The sequence below is a fragment of the Eleutherodactylus coqui genome, chromosome 3, assembly GCF_035609145.1.
Source record: "Eleutherodactylus coqui strain aEleCoq1 chromosome 3, aEleCoq1.hap1, whole genome shotgun sequence".
NCBI lineage: Eukaryota > Metazoa > Chordata > Amphibia > Anura > Eleutherodactylidae > Eleutherodactylus > Eleutherodactylus coqui.
The window spans coordinates 176,824,774-176,845,432 of record NC_089839.1 but is presented as its reverse complement, the minus strand read 5'-3'; the positions used below and the strand labels follow the sequence as shown (position 1 = coordinate 176,845,432).

The following is a 20,659-nucleotide window of genomic DNA, read 5'->3' as shown; positions in this document are numbered from 1 at the left end:
TGCTGCTCATCATCTGGCTAGACTCCTCAAAGTTTCCGAGGACCTGGCAGATGTCTGCCATTCAGGCCCACTCCTCGGTAAAGAATTGGGGAGGCTGACTACCACTACGCCACCCATGTTGGAGTTGGTATTCCACTATTGCTCTACGCTGCTCATACAGCATGGCCAACATGTGCAGCGTAGAATTCCACTGTGTGGGCACGTCGCACAGCAGTTGGTGCTCTGGCAGATTAAACCGATGTTGCAGGGTCCGCAGGGTGGCAGCGTCCGTGGTGGACTTGCGGAAATGTGCGCAGACTTGCTGAGCGGGTCAGACAAGTGCGGGTAGTTTTTCAGAAACCGCTGAACCACCAGATTGAAGAAGTGGGCCAGGTATGGCACGTGTGTGAGGCTGCCGAGCTGCAGAGCCGCCACCAGGTTACGGCCGTTGTCACACACGACTATGCCCGGTTGGAGGCTCAGTGGCGAAAGCCAGAGGTCGGTCTGCTCTGTCAGACCCTGCAACAGTTCGGGGGCCATGTGCCTCCTGTCACCTAGGATGAGTAGTTTCAGCACGTCCCGCTGACGCTTGGCCACCGCTGTGCTGCCGCGCCACGCCACACCGACTGCTGGTAACATGCTGCTCACATTTCTTAATTGAGAGGTAGAGGTTGCGTAGGAGGCGGAGGAGAGAGAGAGGATTTAGAGGAGGTGGCACAGTTGGGGGATTCTTCGCTCTGGCCCTGCCTCTACCCCTGGCCACCCCACTGGCTCTTCCAACCTCTCCTGCTGCTGCACTTGCCTCCCCCTCTGAAGGCCTGTCCTCAGTTGGCTTATCAAACCAGGTGGGGTCAGTCACCTCATCGTCCAGCTGTTCTTCCTCCGAATCCTCTGTGCGCTCCTCCCTCAGACTCTGACTACTACCTCACTGATAGACAACTGTGTCTCATCATCATCGTCTTCCTCACCCACTGAAAGCTCTTGAGACAGTTGCCGGAAGTCTCCAGCCTCCTCACCCGGACCCCGGGAACTATCTAAAGGTTGGGCATCGGTCACGACAAACTCCTCAGGTGAGAGAGGAACCGTTTTTTCCCACTCAAGGCAGGGACCCGAGAACAGCTCCTGGGAGTCTGCCCGCTCATCAGAATGTGTCATTTTCATGGAGTGAGGAGGCTGGGAGGAAGAAGGAGCAGCAGCCAAAGGATTCAGAGTTGCAGCAGTGGACTGCGTAGAAGACTGGGTGGTCGATACATTGCTGGATGCATTTTCTGCCATCCACGACAGGACCTGCTCACACTGCTCTGTTTGTAATAAAGGTCTACCACGTGGACCCATAACTTGTGATATGAAGCTGGGGACCCCAGAAACTTGCCTCTCCTAATCCCGCAGCAGCCGGCTGCGATTCACCTGGACCAGGAACTCTGCCTGTGCCCACACCCTCCCTTGGACCTCCGCGTCCTCGTCCACGTCCTCTAGCCCTACCCCTACCAATCAGTATGGTGGATTACGAATAGAGCAGACACAGAGTGGTGTAAATAATTATGAAATTATTTGCGTACACTTTCACGCTGAGAGCGGTATTGTAACGCTAACTCCAGGCAGAAACAAAGAATACGGAAGGCTGCAAACAGGCCTAGCTGTGCAATAGTGATGCACTACAACTCCCACCAGACACGCTGTAAAATGCAGACGGTCAGAGGTAGCCCAACGAAGGAGCTTTTGGGGGGGGGGAGAATATAGGCTATATAGTGTGTATATGACTTTCCCTCTATCAGTGGCTGTGTTGGCCATACGCTGTGCGTCAAATTCACTGCAGACACAGAGCGGTGTAAAAAATTATGGAATTATTGGCACACACTTTCACGCTGAGAGCGGTATTGTAACGCAAACGCCAGCCAGAAAAAAATTATACGGAAGGCTGCAAACGGGGCTAGCTGTGCAATATTGATGCACTACAACTCCCACCAGAAACCCTGTAAAATTCAGACGGTCAGAGGTAGCCCTAAGAAGGACCCTTGGGGTTCTTGTAGACAGGATCCTACACTACTACTGTCCCTTTCTCAGCAGCACTTTTCCTATACTCTGTATTACAGACTGCAGACTTAGAATGCTATAGCTGTAATGGCCTGCACAGCCCGAGATTAAAAAAAAAAAAAAATTGTGCAAAACTGCTCCCAGCCAGCCACACAGTAATGCACACGGTCAGATGTGGCCCTAAGAAGGACCGTTGGGGTTCTTGAGGACAGGATCCTACACTAACACTATCCCTGAATAAGCAGCAGCACTTTCCCTAATCTCTCCCAGTGTGTGTCTGAGGCGAGCCACAGGCGGGACCGCTTTAAGTACTCGGCGGTCACTTGATCTCACCAGCCACTCACTGCAGGGGGGTGGGATAGGGCTGGCACATCACAGGAGGAAGTAGTAATGCCTTCCCTGCATGGCTATTGGCTAAAAAATGGCGCTAAACATGCGGGGAAGGAAATGGAATTGACTCGATTACCGCGTGGTGCTTGTCTTGAGTAACAAGCATCTCGAACACCCTAATGCTCGAATGAGCATCAAGCTCGGACGAGTGTGCTCACTCATCTCTAATAACTATCATACACCACATAAGACACCACATAACGTATCATTATCATACACTACATAATGTAACACTTTCAACCACCACATATAATATTAATATCATATACCACATAATATGTCATTATCATATATGACATAATGCACCACATAAGATATCACTATCATACTCCCCATAATATACATAAAATATATCACTAGCGTGCTACAATAATATACATAAATTATACATCCTTATTAGAGATGAGCGAGCATACTGGGTAAGGGAAATTACTCGAGCGAGTATTGGCATTTTCAAGTAACTGCCTGCTCGTCCAATTCGGGGGGCGGCGGGGGGTTGCGTGGTGGCGGAGAGAGAGGTCTCCCCAACCCCCCGTGGCCCCCCAAATCTTTTCGGACGCGCAGGCAGTTACACGAGAATGCCAATACTCGCTCGAGTAATTTAGATTACCCAGTATGCTCGCTCATCTCTAATCCTTATCATACACCATATAATATATTGCTGCAGTGAGCTGAATGAGTTATTATATTTCTACATGATCTTAAAACCAGTACACCATAAAATATAAAATACATATTTATATTGGCCAGTTTACCTTCCCTTCAACCTGAAACTGACCTTTATAGGTGAGATAAGGTGAAAGATAAGGAAGTCAACTTTATTTCAACATTCTACAATATTTCTATAAGATTCAAACAGGAATAACATGAAAATAAGGAAAAATCATAAGGAAATGTGTCATCAGAAAATGAACTATTGTGTGCAGCAAGTATGTTGTTATATGTCTAAGAAAATATATTACTACCATACAAGAATTAATACTCCACATAATATATCAGTATTATACACCACATAATATATCACTATTATACACCACAAAATATATCGCTATCAAACACCACATGATAATCCGTGTAATGTGTCATTATTAGAGATGAGCGAGCGTACTCGGAAAAGCACTACTCGCTCGAGTAATGTGCTTTATCCGAGTATCGCTGTGCTCGGGTCTGAAGATTCGGTTGCCGCTGCGGCTGACAGGTGAGTGGCAGCGGGGAGCAGGGGAGAGCGGGCGGGAGAGAAAGATCTTACCTCCGTTCCTCCCCGCTCTCCCCTGCAGCTCCCCGCTCCGTGCCGAATCTTCAGACCCGAGCACAGCGATACTCGGATAAAGCAAATTACTCGAGCGAGTAGTGCTTTTCCGAGTACGCTCGCTCATCTCTAGTCATTATGTATAATGAAAACAAGGGTTTAATACAGTGTTAGCCAGTAGAGCCAAATGTGATTGTTTCCAGCAAGAGAAACCAAGTAATCTTGTAGATATGATACCTTTTAATGGCTAACAAAAATACACAATATTATAGCGAGCTTCCGAACCAACATGGGGTTCTTCTTCAGGTTTAAATGAAATACATCCGAAGAGGCATGCATATTTATACAGTGATACGTTGGGTTAAGAGTGCCTCAGCTCACAAGCTTTTTGACTTGAGAGCAGGCTCTCTCCCGAATTTTTGCTTTGATTTAGGAGCAAAATCTTGGGTTAAGAGCCTTGCTCTCAACGCTGCTGCTGCCGGTGGCCTCGTTGAAAGCAATTCCCTGCCGGCAACCCCTGCAGTGATTTTTAGGGAAGGGCTTTAAATATAAGCCCTTCCCTGAAAAATCATTCCTAGCTGTAGTAAAAAATATATACTCACCTGTCTGCAGCTGCCGTGGCTCAGGCGTGGCCACTTGTTCTCCCTGCATTTTTAATTCCCGCCTGCTGAAAAGCCTCAGAGCTGTGCAGGGAGAACAAGTGATGCCTAGACATGCCTTAGCCCCCGGCATACATGTGACCTGAGCGGCTGCAGAGAGCAGCGCGGGCACTCACCTCTCCCGCGGCCCTGGCTCTTTCATGTGCCGGCTCCTGGGCAGCGGGCACATGTGCAGAGTAGAGCTGGTGGCCAGGGAGTGATGTTTCTGTGAGCCCCGCACAGAAATAGAGCATGCCGCGATTTGTTTGCCAGGCAAGATTTTGCATGGCCAAATCACGGCCATTTGCCTAGGATTGCGTTTGTTAACGCAATCCTATGGCAGCTTCCAGGGGCGGAAATTCCGCCCGTCTGCAGGCGGCCAAAGTCTTAAGCTGTTGGGACATTTCCGACAGGTGTCTATTTGTGGTTATCTATTACACTACAACTCCCAGCATATCCTGCCAGCTGCAGACCTATACATTTTACTGAGAGTTAGTTTGGAAAACTGCAACTCCCAGCCGGCACGGAAGGTTCTAGCAGCTCCGCAACGGAATCAATTGATTTACAGATTTTAATGATTGTTTAGTGATTGGGTTGTAACTGGGGCCCCAGCAGGAAAACAAACTACCTGCATTCTAGTCTGCCATAGGTCACCTCATGGGAGTAGCAAGAAATAAGTTTGCATGGCATGAGAAATGCTCTCAGAGACAGCGGTAGCGGTAAAACAAGGGTTTTATTGGGAGCGGTAAGGGAACGTTTTCTGTGGGAGGGGCTAACTTGCAATTGTGGCACAATCCCTTTAAGTGTACCAGATGCTAAACCATGCTCCTACTTCAAAGGGTTGTTGGGATTGGAGGCAAAAGTTAAATATCTATCTCATATCTATCTACCCAGGCAGGCAAACGCTGGTTGCAGCTGGCACTTGTCATAGTCATTGAACTGATGCCGGCTGCGATCAGCCTAGCTCTGCCCGTGTTTTACAGGGGAACATACTGCAGTGTAATATGATTATCTTTGCCCTGTGTGATGGAGTGTTATCTACTTCTTGACACGCTGTTCCGCTGTACTATGCTGTAAGTGCGCCCTAAAAGAGTATATTCACACATGTTTTAATGTTCCATAGTCTGACTTCCATATTATTTATCATTGGAAAAGAAAACCTTCTACACATTCTTTTTTCTATCAAATCTTCTTTTTCCGTTGACGCGGCCGTATGAGGGCTTATTTTTTGCGTGGCGAGCTGTAGTATGTATTGGTGCCATTTTTCAGTACATAGGACTATATTGTAAAACTTTTATGACAGCAGGAAGAGAAAAACATCAATTCTGTCACATATTTTAATTTTACAGCGTTAATCATGCAGCATAAATCGCACCATAAATGTTTGCTGCGGGTCGGTACGGTTACAATGAGAACAAAAGTCTTATTTTTTTTACTTTTCCACAATAAAACACCTTTTTTCTTTAAGTTATTATTTTTTAAATCGCTGCATTCAAAGTCCTATAACTTTTTTATTTTTTCATGGACGGAACTCTGTGAGCCAATTTATTGTGAGACGAGCTGTAGGTTTTTTTGGTACCATTTTAGGGTACACACGGCTTTTATGATCACTTTTTTGGGGCAGGAAAATGAAAAAAAAAAAAAGCATTTTACCTTAGTTTTTTAGTTTGTTTATTTTAAGCTTTTGAGCATGCAGGATAAAAAGAGTGTTCAATTTATTGTATGCGCCATTACAGAAACGAAATATGTTGTTTTTTTGTGCTAATGTGGGAAAAAGCACAAGTTGTTTTTTTTTTACATTTTTCTTTTTTACATTATTTTTATTTTTTTTATACTGTTTATGTCTCTGTAGGGGATTTGTACATTAGCACCTATGATCACTATCATAAGGCATTGCAGGACTTCTGTCCTGCAATGCCTTATCGCTGGTATTAGCAATCATAGACACTGGCAATGCAGGCCGCCTGTATTTGGCATTTTGTTGCCATGGCAACCTGTCGGGCTCTCCGCAATTACATCACGAGAGTCCGATGACGTCACGGAGGGAGCGCTCTCCCACTGTGAACCCTTTTTACATGGAAAGGGGTTTTAACAGCGGGGGGGCTGGTGTCACTGTCCCGATGCACCCCCGCTGTTGCAGTGGCAGGCTGGCTATCGGTGACAGCCGGCTCCCGCTGCTGGACTGCGCAAAATCTCTTATGATCTTGTGCTATCCCCAGGGCGTTACTGTACGTCCTGTTGTGTTGAGTACCTCTCTGCCAGGACATACAGTTACGCCCTGTGACGGGAAGGGGTTAATTAATGCAACTATGCAAAGGTAGGCAAAAGAAGCAAACAATTTCTAGTTAGTCCAGTGAAAATATCGGAGGTTGCCCATAGACGCTGCAGAAAAGCATGTGGACTTCTGGTGATTGCCGTCAATGCCAGGCGGCACATGGACTTGTACAGGGGGCAGCTGGGAATCAGTGGAAATCACCATATCTTTACGGAGATCTATAGCATGTACAGGTAACCTTATACAAGCAGTGCTACTCATGGAGGGCATGGAATGCATTCTCATGGAGATCAGAGCTTTTATGGTTCAAGTTCCCTACAGGGACATAAAAGGTGTTAAAAAAAAACAACTTTCCACTTTTTAAATTTTTGTAAAAATTAAAGCCAAACATTTTGAATCATCTTTAACGACCCGTACAATAAACTGAACACACTATTTATTCTGCATGGCAAAAACCATAAGAAAATAAAAACATTGAGGCAAAAGGCTTATTTTGTTAATTTTACCTCCCAAAAAAACGCTGTAAAAGTGATTAAAAAAGCAGTAAGTACCGCAAAATGCAAAAAAGTACAGCTCTTCACACAAAAAACAGCCCTGACAGAGCAACGTCCATGAAAAAATAACATTATGGGACGCTGAATGCAACAATGGAAAAGAAAAAAAATCCCCAAAAGGGTTTTAATTGAGTAAAAGTAGAAAAACCTAAAAAAGTAGTAATTTTAGTATCGTCATAATTGTATAATGGGGGTTTTGGAGTAATTTGGATATTTGGAGGATTCTGAATACATTTAGACATGAGTTTGTACTTCTGCTTCTCCATGTAATCTATTTTGTACACTTTATTTGTACTACTGGATGTATTTGCTCTTTCTGTGTTTTAGTATTATGTATCTATGATGAATTTGTTGCAGTATTCCCAACACATGTGCATTCTATTTAACATATATGTGCGTGTTCTTGCTAAATCGCCATTCACTTTAGCGATTACTACCCCCAGGGATTATGATAATGCGGACCCAAAGTCTCACTAAGTAAATAGAGCAATCACTTCTCCATTCACTTAGTGAGGCTTGGGATGTGCCATTCTCACAAACACTGGGGGTACCAGTGGTTGGACCCACAGCAATCATCCATTTATCATGTGTCCTATGGATAGGTGATACATTATTTTGGGGAGATAATCCCTTTGAAGTGACCGGGGATTTAGCACCAACAGCCAGGGGGGGGGGGGGGGGGGTGCTAAAACCCCCAGACACATGCACAGCCACCACCAAAAACATATATACTGTGTGTCTGGCTATATATATATTTGGATGGACAGTAGTTTGGCAGTTATTCCCACATTCTTGTTTCTCTCTGTTGTTTTTTATATTATGAAATAAATTGGCCTAAAGAAGTATTTTTCTACACAATTAGTAGCCGTTTATTCCTCATTCTTCGTTTATTGGCCTTACATACCAGACTACTATGCCTATTACTAGAATTCTGTATACATGAAACATTCATTTATATTACTGACTTTATACTTTACTACTATGATGAAATATTTCCATGGCTTTACTTTGATTAACCCCTTAAGGACATGGCCTATTTTGGGCATAAGGATAAAACGATTTTTGGGAGATTTTTATCTCCACATTTCAAAAGCCATAACTTTACATTTCCGTCGGCGTGGCCGTATGAGGGCTTGTTTTTTGAGCGGCGAACTGTAGTTTTATTGGTTCCATTTTTGGGTACATAGACTTTATTGTAAAACTTTTATTAATTTTTTTATGATAGCAGTGAGAGAAATCATCAGCTCTACAATTGTTTCTTTTTAGGGTGAATTCAAACGAGCGCGTTTATGTGCGTGCATATGTGCGCACAAAACACGCATCTGTTACAACCACTGAATTCCCTATGGTGTGTTCACATGTTCGCGTTTTATAGGCGTGCGCCTGTAAAGATAGGACATGCGTGCACCACAGGTCTTGAACGCATGGCCTTCAATGGAGCCGCAGTTGCTGCCGGCGGCTCCATTGAAGGCAATGGTCTGCTGGCATCCCTGAAGTGATTTTCAGGGAAGAGCTTTAAATATAAGCACTTCCCTGAAAAATCATTCCTTTTAGTGTAAAAAAAATTAAATAAATAAATATATGAAGATGGGCTGCAGCTTGTCCCGCTGGATCCCTCTGCTGCCCAGACCGTCTCACACAGCGCTGTTCTCTTCTACTGGAGCTTGTGCCTCTGGATCCCTCCACTGCCCGGACCGTCTCACACAGCGCTGCTCTCTTCTCTTGGAATCGTATCTATGAATAAATATAGATATATTTGGGTGATAAGCAATAAATATGGAGCAGCGTTCATTTTTTTTTTATTGTATTAACTTAAATCTTTGACACTTTTTTTTTGCCCTTTAAAATGGTCTTTATTTGCTCCACTTACTTTAATAGAAGACCCATTCAATTTGGATCCCAGTCTTATTTGGAAACTTGCATGAAACTTTTTTTAAGTACAGATAATATACAGATGGGCTACTTTTTAGCTAGACTCTTAGGCTGGGCTCACACAGGACCAAAATCTCGCGGAATGACCACACGGAAATTCTGCGAGATTTCTGTCGGAGAAATGCAGCTTCAAAAACTGCTATCACAATCAAGATACAATTTGTCCCATCTGTACATAATCTTGTTTTAAATTCGTTTTATTTATTGATAGGCAATTTGTGAAATACAAAATGAAAAGAAATTTGTACGATACATAGTGATATGGATACAGTTAGAGTCCTGGTTTGATTTAACACGGATTTTGTTACTGTATTTCTTAAGGTATTTGATTATACGTTTGTAACAATAAACTTTTGAACTTATGAAAACAACAATAAACTCAGGTCCTGTTCTTCTTTGTTCCGGATCCTGAAAATGGAAAGTTACAAGTTTTCAGGCACTTATGAGTGGGGTGGGGGGGGGGGGTGTTGGGATCGGGGAGGGAGGGGGGGGGGGTCAGTATAGGGTAGGTTTAGATTTCAATCAGTGGTCAAAGTAGAGTGAGAGTCTAGCCAGGCTCCCCATACTTTTCGGAATTTAGTCGGACAGCCTCTGTTTTGGTGTATGATTTTTTCATATGAGGTTACAGTATTTACAGTTTGGATCCAGTGTGGGATTGAGGGGGGCTCTGTTGCCATCCATTTTATGGCTCTCTCTTTACAGGCTAGGAACAGCGCTCTCTCAAGAAAAACGCGAGTGTAGTATGGCCACATCTCCTCCTCCAGCAAACCAAATAGCGCCACCTTAGGGTCCAGGTCGATGGATAATGGGGGCCGTAAAAGTGAGTTCACGAGGTCTGTCACTTTTGACCAGAACTCGTTAACGAAGTGGCACTCCCAAATCAGATGCCAGAAGTCCGCTTTCGGTTGGTGGCATCTTTGGCATGAATCTGAGGTGGTATTTCGCATTTTATGCAGACGGTTGGGAGCAAGGTAGGCTTGATGTATGATGTATAATTGGATTAGCTTGTTGTTTACGGCCGGTGACACTGATAGATGGGATTCAGAGATGTCCTGCCACTCTTCAGGTGTAAGGGATGTGATGGTGAGTCTCCATTTGTCATATGCTGGGGGTGGGCCGAGGTCTATTTTTGCTGAAAGGAGATGTGTATTTAGGGCTGATATTAGGCCTTTGGGTCCTTGGGATTTGAGGATGCCTATTGTGGGGAACTTGGATATGCGGGTCAAGGTGGGAGGGAATTGAGAGTTCAGAGCATGTCTTAGTTGGAAGAATCTGAATAGTTGGAGGTACGAGGCCTGCAGCTTATCGTGCAGTTGCGTGAATGTGGGGAGTGTTCCGTCTATGTATATGTCTTTTAGTGTGTGTACCCCCTGGGTTGTCCAGTACTTTGGGTCTGGGACGGACTGTAGTGCGGTAAGGCCGGGGTTATTCCAAAGAGGAAGTTCTGGTATCACACCCTGGTAATTCTGCAGTGTCTTTGCTTCTTTCCATACGCTGAGAGCCAGTTTATGAAGCGGGGTTAATTCAGTGGGTTTAGTGCATTCCGGGAATTCTAAAAAAATTCTGGAGATTATGTCATGTTAGTTGTTTAGCTAGTTGTTTGTCTGCTATGGGTAGTTCTTTGTCTAGGACCCAGGCTCTGATATTTCGCAGTTGCCCTGCCAGGTAATAGAGCCGGAGGTCCGGAAGGGCCATTCCGGCTTGTTCTTTGGGTCTATGTAAGGTTGATCGGCTCCGTTTGGAACGGGAGGAGTTCCAGATAAATGTTATAATTAGGGAATTTAGGGACTTGAAAAAGCGTTTGGGGACACTCACTGGCATATGCTGTAATATGTATAGACATTTGGGTTGGATGACCATTTTAATGAGATTTATGCGCCCAGCAACAGAAAGTGGTAGCTTAGCCCATCGTTTCAGTCTATGTTTTATGTTGTCTAAGAGTGGGTTTATGTTATCTGCTATTGCATTGTTATGGTCATATGACATGAGCATCCCCAGGTATTTGAATGTTGAGACTGGTTTTAGTCCATATCTTGCAACGCAGGGGTCATTTTTTGGGCCAGTCTCTGTGTAGAGGATTGTTAATTTGGACCAGTTGACATATAGTCCGGAGAAATGGGAGAATTTATCTATGTGTGTCATAGCTTGGGCAAAGGAGTTTGATGGGTTCGATAAGAATAGGATTGTGTCATCTGCGTATAGTCCCAGTTTGCTTTCAAGGTCTGCCCATTTAATGCCGGTCACGCTGGGGGCGCTTCTTAATCGAATTGCCAGTGCTTCAATGGCTATGGCAAATAAGGCCGGGGATAGAGGGCATCCCTGTCGGGTGCCTCTTGCCAATTGGAATTCCATCGATGGGATGCCATTGACGATTACATTTGCGCTTGGGGACTTGTATACAGTTTTGACCCATTGTTGAAAGTTAGGTCCGAATCCAAAGCGGATCAGACAGGCTTCTAGAAAAGCCCACTCCACAGAATCAAAAGCTTTTGCCATGTCAAGTGAGACCAGAGCCCAGGGCATGTTATATTGCTTACCTAGTTGGATAGCTGTTTGGACTCTACGGATATTTATGGTCGTGGACTTTCCTGGCATGAAGCCCGTCTGGTCGGGGTGTATGATGGAAAGGATCACCTGATTTAGTCTGGTGGCTAGGATTTTGGTTAGGATCTTGTAATCTGTATTTATGTATTTACCAGTGATATAGGCCAGTAAGAGATACAGTCTGTAGGGTCCTTCTCAGGTTTCAGGATCACTACTATGGAGGCTTTATAGAATGAAGGTGGGAGTATTTTGTCTAACTGTGCTTGGTTTAGTACCTCAAGGAGTTGTGGGCCTAGTTGTTCGTTGTATTTGCGGTATGTCTCTATTGGGAGACCATCGGGTCCTGGTGATTTATTGAGAGCCATGTCTTGGATTATTAGTTGAATCTCTTCCAAAGTAATAGGGGCTTCTAGGAGGTCAACCTGCTCTTCAGAGAGGGTTGGGAAATTTAAGTCTTTTAGGTAGTCTAAGATGTCTGCCACCGTGTTATGAGAGGAAGAGGTATACAAGTTCGCGTAGAATTCTTTAAAGCAATTTGTGATAGACGGGGCATCAGTGAACTCCATTCCCCGTTGATTTTTGATCTTGAGGATCGTGTTTGTTTGGTTTTCACGCTTGATAAGATTGGCGAGTAAGTGACTAGATTGGTTTCCTAGCTCAAAGTAGTGTTTGGAGAAGAGTTGGCGTTTGGCCTTAGCATGTATTTGGTGTCTATAGAGTCGGGATAGACTGAGCCAGGCTATTTTATTAGCTTCTGTGGGGGAAGATATATATATATTTTTTCGGCTTCTAGGGTCTGATTTTCTATCTCTTTATCGGCCTGAGATGTTGATTTTTTAATATATGAGATGGCCGACTTAAGGAATCCTCTGATATAGGCCTTAAGAGTGTCCCACTTCAAGGCGGGATGGGTATTGTCGCTATGGGCATCTAGGAATAGAGAGATGTGGAAGGGTGTCTGGTCATCCGGTCCAATGAGCTTAAGCCAGAATGGGTGCAGTTTCCAAGTGGGCCTTATACTGAGTTGAGGGAATTTTAGGGTTAACAGTATAGAGCTGTGGTCAGAGATGCCTCTCGGGCAGTGTGTTATGTTTTAGAGGTATACTGCCAGTTCCATGGAACTGAATATGTAATCGATTCTTGTCAACGCGTTGTAGCCCGGTGAGTGGCAGGTATATTCTCGTGTTTCGGGGTGATAGAGTCACCAGAGGTCAACCCATCCGACGCTTTCGACTAGTTGTCTCAGAGGGGAATTTAAAGTGGGAGTGGGGTTAGAGAGGGGTGTATGGAATTTGTCTTTAGTAGGGTCCATTATCATGTTAAAGTCACCTAGGCAGATCACTCCTGCCAACGGGTAATGATGTGCAAACGCTATGGCGGTCTGCAGAAGGTGAAGATTGTTGTGAGGTGGGTTGTAGATGGATAGGATGACATATGGTTTGGAGTCTATTTCTCCGTATACAAATATGAATCTTCCTTCGGGGGTCCCTGCGGGTGACAATTGGGTTCCAGCGTAGCGACTTGTGAATTAGTACCGAGACGCCCCTGGAGAAGGAGGTGTGGAAGGAGCGGGCGGTCCACTGGATCCATGGTTTTGAGAGGGTGTCTGCCTTGTCCCTGATGAGATGGGTCTCTTGTAAGCTGATGATGTGTGGGTTTATTTGTTTAATGTATGAGAACACTGTCCTTCGCTTAAGTGCTGTGCCGAGCCCCCGAACATTCCAGCTAAGACATTTTAGGGATGTCATTGCTTACGTGGGTGTAAGGTTTAGCTATCATGTCTGTGCCCTTTGGGTGGGGGAGGAGGTAGGGCGTTGGTGGGTGTGAGGGGAGGGGTTGTGTTAGCGCCTGCTTGTAAAAAACATTAATGCAGAACAGAATACAACAGTTTGAACCATTAATCTTTGACATCTCTCTAAAATTGTGACGCGGGTGCCAAAGAACAACAGAATAAAAGAGTTAGGAAAGAGGGAGGATAAAGAGACAAGGGAAAAGAGAAGGGAAAAAAATAGAAAACCAAAGAAAAAGGGAAACGATTTAGCTACAATCTAATTAGAAGTAGCAGATGTTATGTTGTTGGGGGGAGTCTCTTGGTGGCCTTTAGAGGTTTAAGGCTGACCGCCGGGTCTCAGAAGTAACTTAAGGTTGCCTCGGCCATGTTGCACACCGCCTATGCATCGAGGGGGCGCCGAGAACTTGGGTTGCAGCAACGTTTAAAGTCCTGTTGCTAAGTATGATGGGGTCGTTCATCCTCTTGGTGTTTCGGGATGCATATCTAGCCACTCCAGGGCCTCTGCGGGAGATTGGAGGAAGACCGTTTTTCCCTGGGCTACTATTCGTAGGCGAGCTGGGTATGCTATTGAGTAGGGATTTGTCTTTCTTTGAATTTCCGCTTCACTTCTGTGAAGGTGGCTCTCTGTTTTTGTAGTTCGGCAGAGAAGTCGGGAAATATGGAAATCGCTGTATTATTGTACTTTAATGGGCCCTTTAGTCTGGCTTGGCGCAATGCCGCATCTCGGTCTCTGCAGTTTAGGATCCTTACTAGAAAGGGGCGCGGGGGGGCTCCCGGTTGTGGTGGTTTCGTAGGGACTCGATGGGCTCTTTCTACTGTAAAATGGGTAGAGAAGGTATCGTCTCCCAGTAACGTTTTCAGCCAAGTCTCAGCGAATGTTTCCAGGTGAGAGCCCTCTGATTTTTCGGGTAGGCCTATTATGCGTAGGTTGTTACGGCGCAAGCGATTTTCTAAGTCATCTGTTTTGGACTGACAAAATTCTATTGCTCGTTGCCTTTTTGAGCGCTGTAGTTAGTGGGCGCAGTGAATCTTCTGCGTTGGAGACGTGGTCCTCCATCTCCCGTATTCTGTCACGCATATTATGCAAGTATTGTCTTAACAGGGAGACGTCGGATTTGATCTCCTCTATTTTGTTAGTAAGAGAGGTTTTGCAAGTGTTGATCGCATCTAGAAGTTGGCGCATGGTGGGTTCTGGGTTTTGCCCTGTTTCATTTTCAGACTGTTTCGTCTGTGTGGGTCGCGTTGCACGCGGGGTGTGATCAGGGGATTCAGTGCGGGAGAATTCCTTTAACTTTTCGACGGCGGTGCCGCCTTTAGCGCGTGTACTCATGATAGAATTCGTTAGATTGGCGCGGCGGGTTATGAAGGTTGTCGTTGTAGTATAGATGGTGTCGGTGTATTCTTGTAGAGATCAGTGGTCTGTAACTTTGTATTATTATGGGCTGTTGAGAGGAGAGTGTTCTGTCGTCTGGACCGTGGTAGCGCCCAATTATCTCTAGCCTAGGTCAGGCCGCTGTATAAGGGGCAGGGGGCTGCGCCAGTCAAATGCGGCGGTTCGTCGGCTGCAGGGCACAGCAGGCCGCCCCCGCCGATGCGGTTTAGGGTCTGAGGTAGGTCGGTGTCTGCCGCGGGGCCCCTTGTTTTGTTGGTCTAGTCCAACCCAGTCCGCTCGTAGGAGAATATTAGGGTAGTCGGCCCCTCAGTTATCTTAGGCGGTAGGGTGGTTTTGTCGTTGGCCGCCTAGCCAAAGCCTGCGACTGTGGGGGGTCTATATGGTTAGTCCTGGGTGTTGTCCCTCAGCCCCTTGTGGGTAACTTACAGTTTGTCGCCGGCTCCGCAGGGCCGGACCCGGGAAGGAAATCCCTTCGGGTGTAGAGTCCCGGGCACCGTGGTCCGGTGGTGGCAGGGTAAACCGGAGATGAGCCGCTGGGAGTGAGCCGTCAGAGGCGGCTGGGCCAGCCACAGCCTGCGCCGGAGGTAGGAGGAGAGGTCCTCGGCCTGCAGGGCCGGGATCGGGTCGGTGCGCAGCTCCGCGGACGGCACGCCGCGAGGTGCCGGGTGTCGCTGCTGTGTAGCGGCAGGGGCTGCAGTGCGGTGGCTCCAGCAGATCGCAGCCTCCGTCGGGTCCCGGAGCAGCCGCGCAGGCCCAAAGATGTTCTGCGGCGTCTATCAGAGGGGGCAGGTGCTCGGCATCGTCGTAGCGGCTCCAGGCGGGGCAGGGGGAGTGTACTGTCCCGTCGTGGATCCAGCCGGGAACAGCCACTCACCAACGGGAAACGGGCAGCGAGCCCCAGCTCACGAGATCAGACCCGGATCGGAACGGCCGCCAGGAAGTCGCAGGTAATCGGTGTCGGGGCGGTCGGAGCCGGCAGATGGTTCGTGGCTTCCGCCCAGGTCTCGTGGCGGTGGTCCGGCTTCGGATGCAGGGGAAGCGGGGTGTCCTTCTCTGCAGGGGTATGGTTGGCGGTTTCAGTAAGGGGGGTTGCCCCCACCCGACTTACGATCAGGTGCAGGCCTCCGCGGCCTGGGGATAGCGTAGGGGGATCCCGGCTTGAGTGGAGCGGTGCAGTCAGCTCCGGGTTTCAGAGGAGTCTCCCGCTGGATGGCAAATGGGAGAGGGCAGCCCGCAGGGGTCTCGGCGTAGCCGGGCGGCAAGATGCGGCGGCGGGTTAGGCTATGTGCAGAGCGCGGGAAAGTGGCAGGGCGTTGGCGCCGTCTCGCTCCCGCCACAGTCCGCAGCTCTATTATGGGTGCCAGGAGGCTGCAATCGACCCCAGCTGCGGTCCGGCTTATCCGTAGGGGATTAGGAACCCCTTGGTGTTGTTTGAGGTGTTCTAGTTCTGGTCAGGCCAGGATTATAAGCGGATTTTGATGTCCCCCCTGGGGAGCTCCTCTCACTTGCGACTCTCCATGCTGGTCGCAGGCCACGCCCCCCCCCCCAAATCTTTGACACTTTATTTCTTCTTTTCTATGTAGAAGAGACAACGTGACCTCCAGGTAAGCTATGAAGCCCTTTCTAGGGCTCAGTTACTGTACGGGAAGAGACACATACATATAATGTACTGACAGCTCTATAGGGACACATACACATAATGTAATGACTGGTCTATAGGGACACATACACATAATGTAATGACAGGTCTATAGGGACTGCACTGGGATTTACATGTGTAATGCAGTTACACTGGAAGGGTTTGTCCTAATAAACCCTTTTTATTTCCCCTGTTAAGGATCATGGACGCCGTAGCTTGGATACTACGTACCCTGTTCAGACGAGACGACAGAGGATGGAAGAGGAAAAGGAATCTCTTTTTAAATGATAAAATTTTAACAAACTAAAAAAGCTTAGATTTATGAAGGTATAAGATTAAATTTTTAGTGCTGGGGAATTGTTCCACAGCAGCATGTTGATAGTCACGGATCATGTTGTAGTCTATACAAGAAGTAATATAACTGACTATAGATTAGTAAATAAAAGAGAATGGTAATGTATATTATAATAGTTTAGTATTTTTTTTATTCTTGAAAAGATGACTTTATGTAAATGAAAATGCAAAAATACATGATATTATGCTCAGATTGAAGGGTCTGTATCAAATTTGAAGGATGAGAGTGATCATTCTAAGGGAAGAGGAAGACCCTCCGAAGAGGAGGAGGGATGACCGGGCCCAACCGCAGGAGATGGCAGCGTTCCTCAATGTCCTCGGTAAGACACATTGGGCCTTTCCAATGGTTGTAGTGTTGAATCAGGTTAAATTATGTAACTTTACTGTAGTCACTAAACAAATTGATCATTTTCTTTTTTTTTCTAGAGGATAAATATCATTGGCTGTTCCTCGCCTGTGATGGATGTTTGAAGATATCTGACAAGGTAATATTACAGAATATTCACCATATATACATATAGGGACTTACGCTAGTGTAATAGGCCTGGAGACACACCGCACTGTATAACCTGGTGACATAATAGTCCTTATTAGATGTGACAATGAGATTTACTCATCCAGAGTAGTTATTATATCCTTTACTTGTTAGTAGTCGCAGCCTCTAACTGTCCTTCTCCTCCCACCAGTACCTCCTGGAGATGGTCCTCGTGTACTTCAGGAGAGCCGGACTCCGTACCGAGGAATATCGAAAGAACTTCTTCCCAGCTCTGTAAGTTGCTTTTATTATACCAGATCTGTAAATATAAAAATGAATAGTAAACAAGTAACAGGAGAGTCCGAGTGAAATTCGGAGAGGATTCCAGGATCCGGTAACATTACTAACACTAGTGTTCATTAGCTCTCCCCTTTTCTCCAGGTCTCTCCTTCTTATATAGATAATCCGCTCTACACGGTTTTGACTCGTTCTATCATCTCGTTTAATCTTTTCTGCCAGGTTCTTAGCCAATCAGATGGAAGAGGAATTCCCGTTTCGGTGGCAGATCTACCCCTGGGCCCTAGGAAACACCTGGATGGAGAATACAGAAGTACTCTTCCAGCATCAGGACCAGCTGCTCCGCCGGATGGGATTTAGAGCTTGGGTGGACCGAACTACCTGTGATCTGGTTAGTAGAAATCATATAAAATACTCCGGTCTTTGATGAAGAGTCAGTGGTGCTAATGATATTGATACACTGTTTCATTCTAGGTGATGGCAGAGGGCCCTTCCCATTGTGCATGGACAAGAGAGCGGCAGCCGGATCACAGCTTGGCTATTCCAATATTCAGGATGGACGAGGAAGACTTCATCAGCGACACACGGTTCAAGCATCCAGACTGCATCCTCTGTAAGACCCTCTGCCGGTATCCATCCTTGAGAAAATTCTGCCAAGCAGAGGAGGACCCAGACACCGGCTGCGACTGATGAAGATGAGTATCTTTTGTATAGTCACACGCATGCCCACAGACACTGTCTCACACATTGATGGCTCATACCCATACATGTGCACATACACACACCGTACAGCCATCAACACATTCAATAATCATCATCATTACACACCGTAGATAGTCACATGCAGTCACCGTAAATAGTCAGTCACACGCAGTCACCATAGATAGTCACACGCAGTCACCATAAATAGTCACACGCAGTCACCATAAATAGTGACAAGCCTTCACTTTACACACGTTATAGTGTTACCTCCCTTAGTATGCCCAGAGGAAGGGCAGTACAGCAGCCATGGTTTCCCTGCAGGTTTCCTCCACTGGGGATTTTTCCTGTCCTGCGTGTTGCTGTTCCCTCTTCGTGAGTGATGGGAGGTAACAACCAAAACACATAGAATAAAAATAAATGTTACATTATTTAACTTACTACCCTTGGTCTGAGTCATTTTTTTCTATTTCTGATCGTAAAATCTAGTTAACAGGGGTACGGTGAAGTAACACTCACATATAGCCTGGATATGCCGTAAGTATGTAATCGGTGCTGTCAGACCGCTGGCATTCTCACTGATCATGTGTATGAAGGGGCTGCTGTATTTTGGGGGTCACAGCGGTCCTTTCATGGTCACCAAGGCAAGATCTGTGTGAGAGAAGAAAAAGATATGGTTCAAAAATATTTTATAAGTTGCATCGGACAATACAGTATAATACAGTTGAAGGAGTAGTCAAGCTATAGTCAAAACCTAGCCACAATCCCTTCTCCTTGCTAATTCCACCACCACCCAGTGTCCCATACAATTTTTATTTTTAAAAAACAAAGCATAACAAAATAAACCAAAATTCCCTGTTGTGGATTGCTACACATCCCCATATAGAAGAAGAGGACGCCACGAGAGGAGAAGAGGACGCCACGAGAGGAGAAGAGGACGCCACGAGAGGAGAAGAGGACGCCACGAGAGGAGAAGAGGACGCCACGAGAGGAGAAGAGGACGCCACGAGAGGAGAAGAGGACGCCACGAGAGGAGAAGAGGACGCCACGAGAGGAGAAGAGGACGCCACGAGAGGAGAAGAAGACGCCACGAGAGGAGAAGAAGACGCCACGAGAGGAGAAGAAGACGCCACGAGAGGAGAAGAAGACGCCACGAGAGGAGAAGAAGACGCCACGAGAGGAGAAGAAGACGCCACGAGAGGAGAAGAGGAGGACGACACAAGAGAAGAGGAAGATATAACCTGTCAGCAATTCTGCTTCTTGTGTTCAATCAAAAGGGTATCACACTGTGAATATTTCGTAGAAAGACTGAAAGGGAGCCTCAGGGCCACAGCCTGAGACTATAACATGTCTCCAACATGTGCCTCGTGCTTGCTGTACTCATGTAATGGCAGTATGTGCAACAGTGCCTGAAAGCCTAAGACTGACCGGTGTACAAGACCAAAACGGAGTCTAACAAGCATAAAGATACTTCAAAACCCCCGATATCTTGCCGGTTGAACTAGGTGATGAGTCATTGTAAGATGTGGCCTGGAGAAAGTCACCTTCAGGAAGTGTTCCTACTAAGGTGGAATGGTTCTGGACCACTAGCTAGAAGTCTGTACAGAGGGGCAGTCAACCCAGGGTGAGCTGGGAAGTGGATTTGTAACTGCCAGGCTAAGCGCCTACCATTAGGGCTAATGCCCACGGCCGGATTTCTGACGCGTAAAACGCGGCGGAAATCCACAGCGTTACACTGCAGCCATTAGGTTCTGTTGAATCTAACAGCTCAATGTTCACGCTGCGGAATTCTACAGCGGAATTCCGCAGCATGAAATAACCTGCGGCATGTCCTATTTGCCGTGGGAATAGGCACGGCCGGCTTCCATTGTAGTCAATGGTAGCCAGCCGTCACACTATACCTCGCACTGCAGATCCGGGAGGTGAGTATGGGGTCTTTGAGGGGGTGGCGCTGTGACAGACCCTGCTGCCGTATTCCGCTGGTGGAGCCCGTCATGGCGTGGGCATTAGGCCTTATTTTAACCACAAAGTTCTTATACAGACTATGTAACAATCATCTTATATGCTTTGTGACTGATTGCTATGCTTTGTGTCTCCTGTGGAATAAAGTATTCTTCTGCTACTGTTGTTGTCCAGCTTAGTTATTGCGCCATCTTCCTGCATTGTAATTGGGTCAGATGCCACAGTTAAAAAAAATTCCAGTGCCAATACTCGATAAATAGCTGTGATTGGCTAAGCGTTAGCCAATCAGAGGCAGCACTTCCAGGAGGTGGGTATTTTTCAATCCCCAGCCAGAAGAGATGAAGAAGAACAGTGACGGGAACCCGGGGAGAAGCGGCAGATAGGGCTTAGATTAGGGCTTTGATAGTAGGATTCCCTACTGACAAAGTTGGATCACACCGCACAAAAATCACG

General features: G+C 46.4%; 1 long non-coding RNA gene across 1 annotated transcript; it reads right to left on the bottom strand.

Moving 5' to 3' along the window:
* Positions 1 to 8,808: 8,808 nt before the first annotated feature.
* Positions 8,809 to 17,930, bottom strand: LOC136619871 (uncharacterized). Its single transcript, XR_010791072.1, has 3 exons — positions 17,416 to 17,930; positions 17,303 to 17,342; positions 8,809 to 8,853 (listed from the first exon to the last, which is right to left on the bottom strand). It is a non-coding gene; the product is annotated as an uncharacterized lncRNA (long non-coding RNA).
* Between the last annotated feature and the right edge of the window lie 2,729 nt (positions 17,931 to 20,659).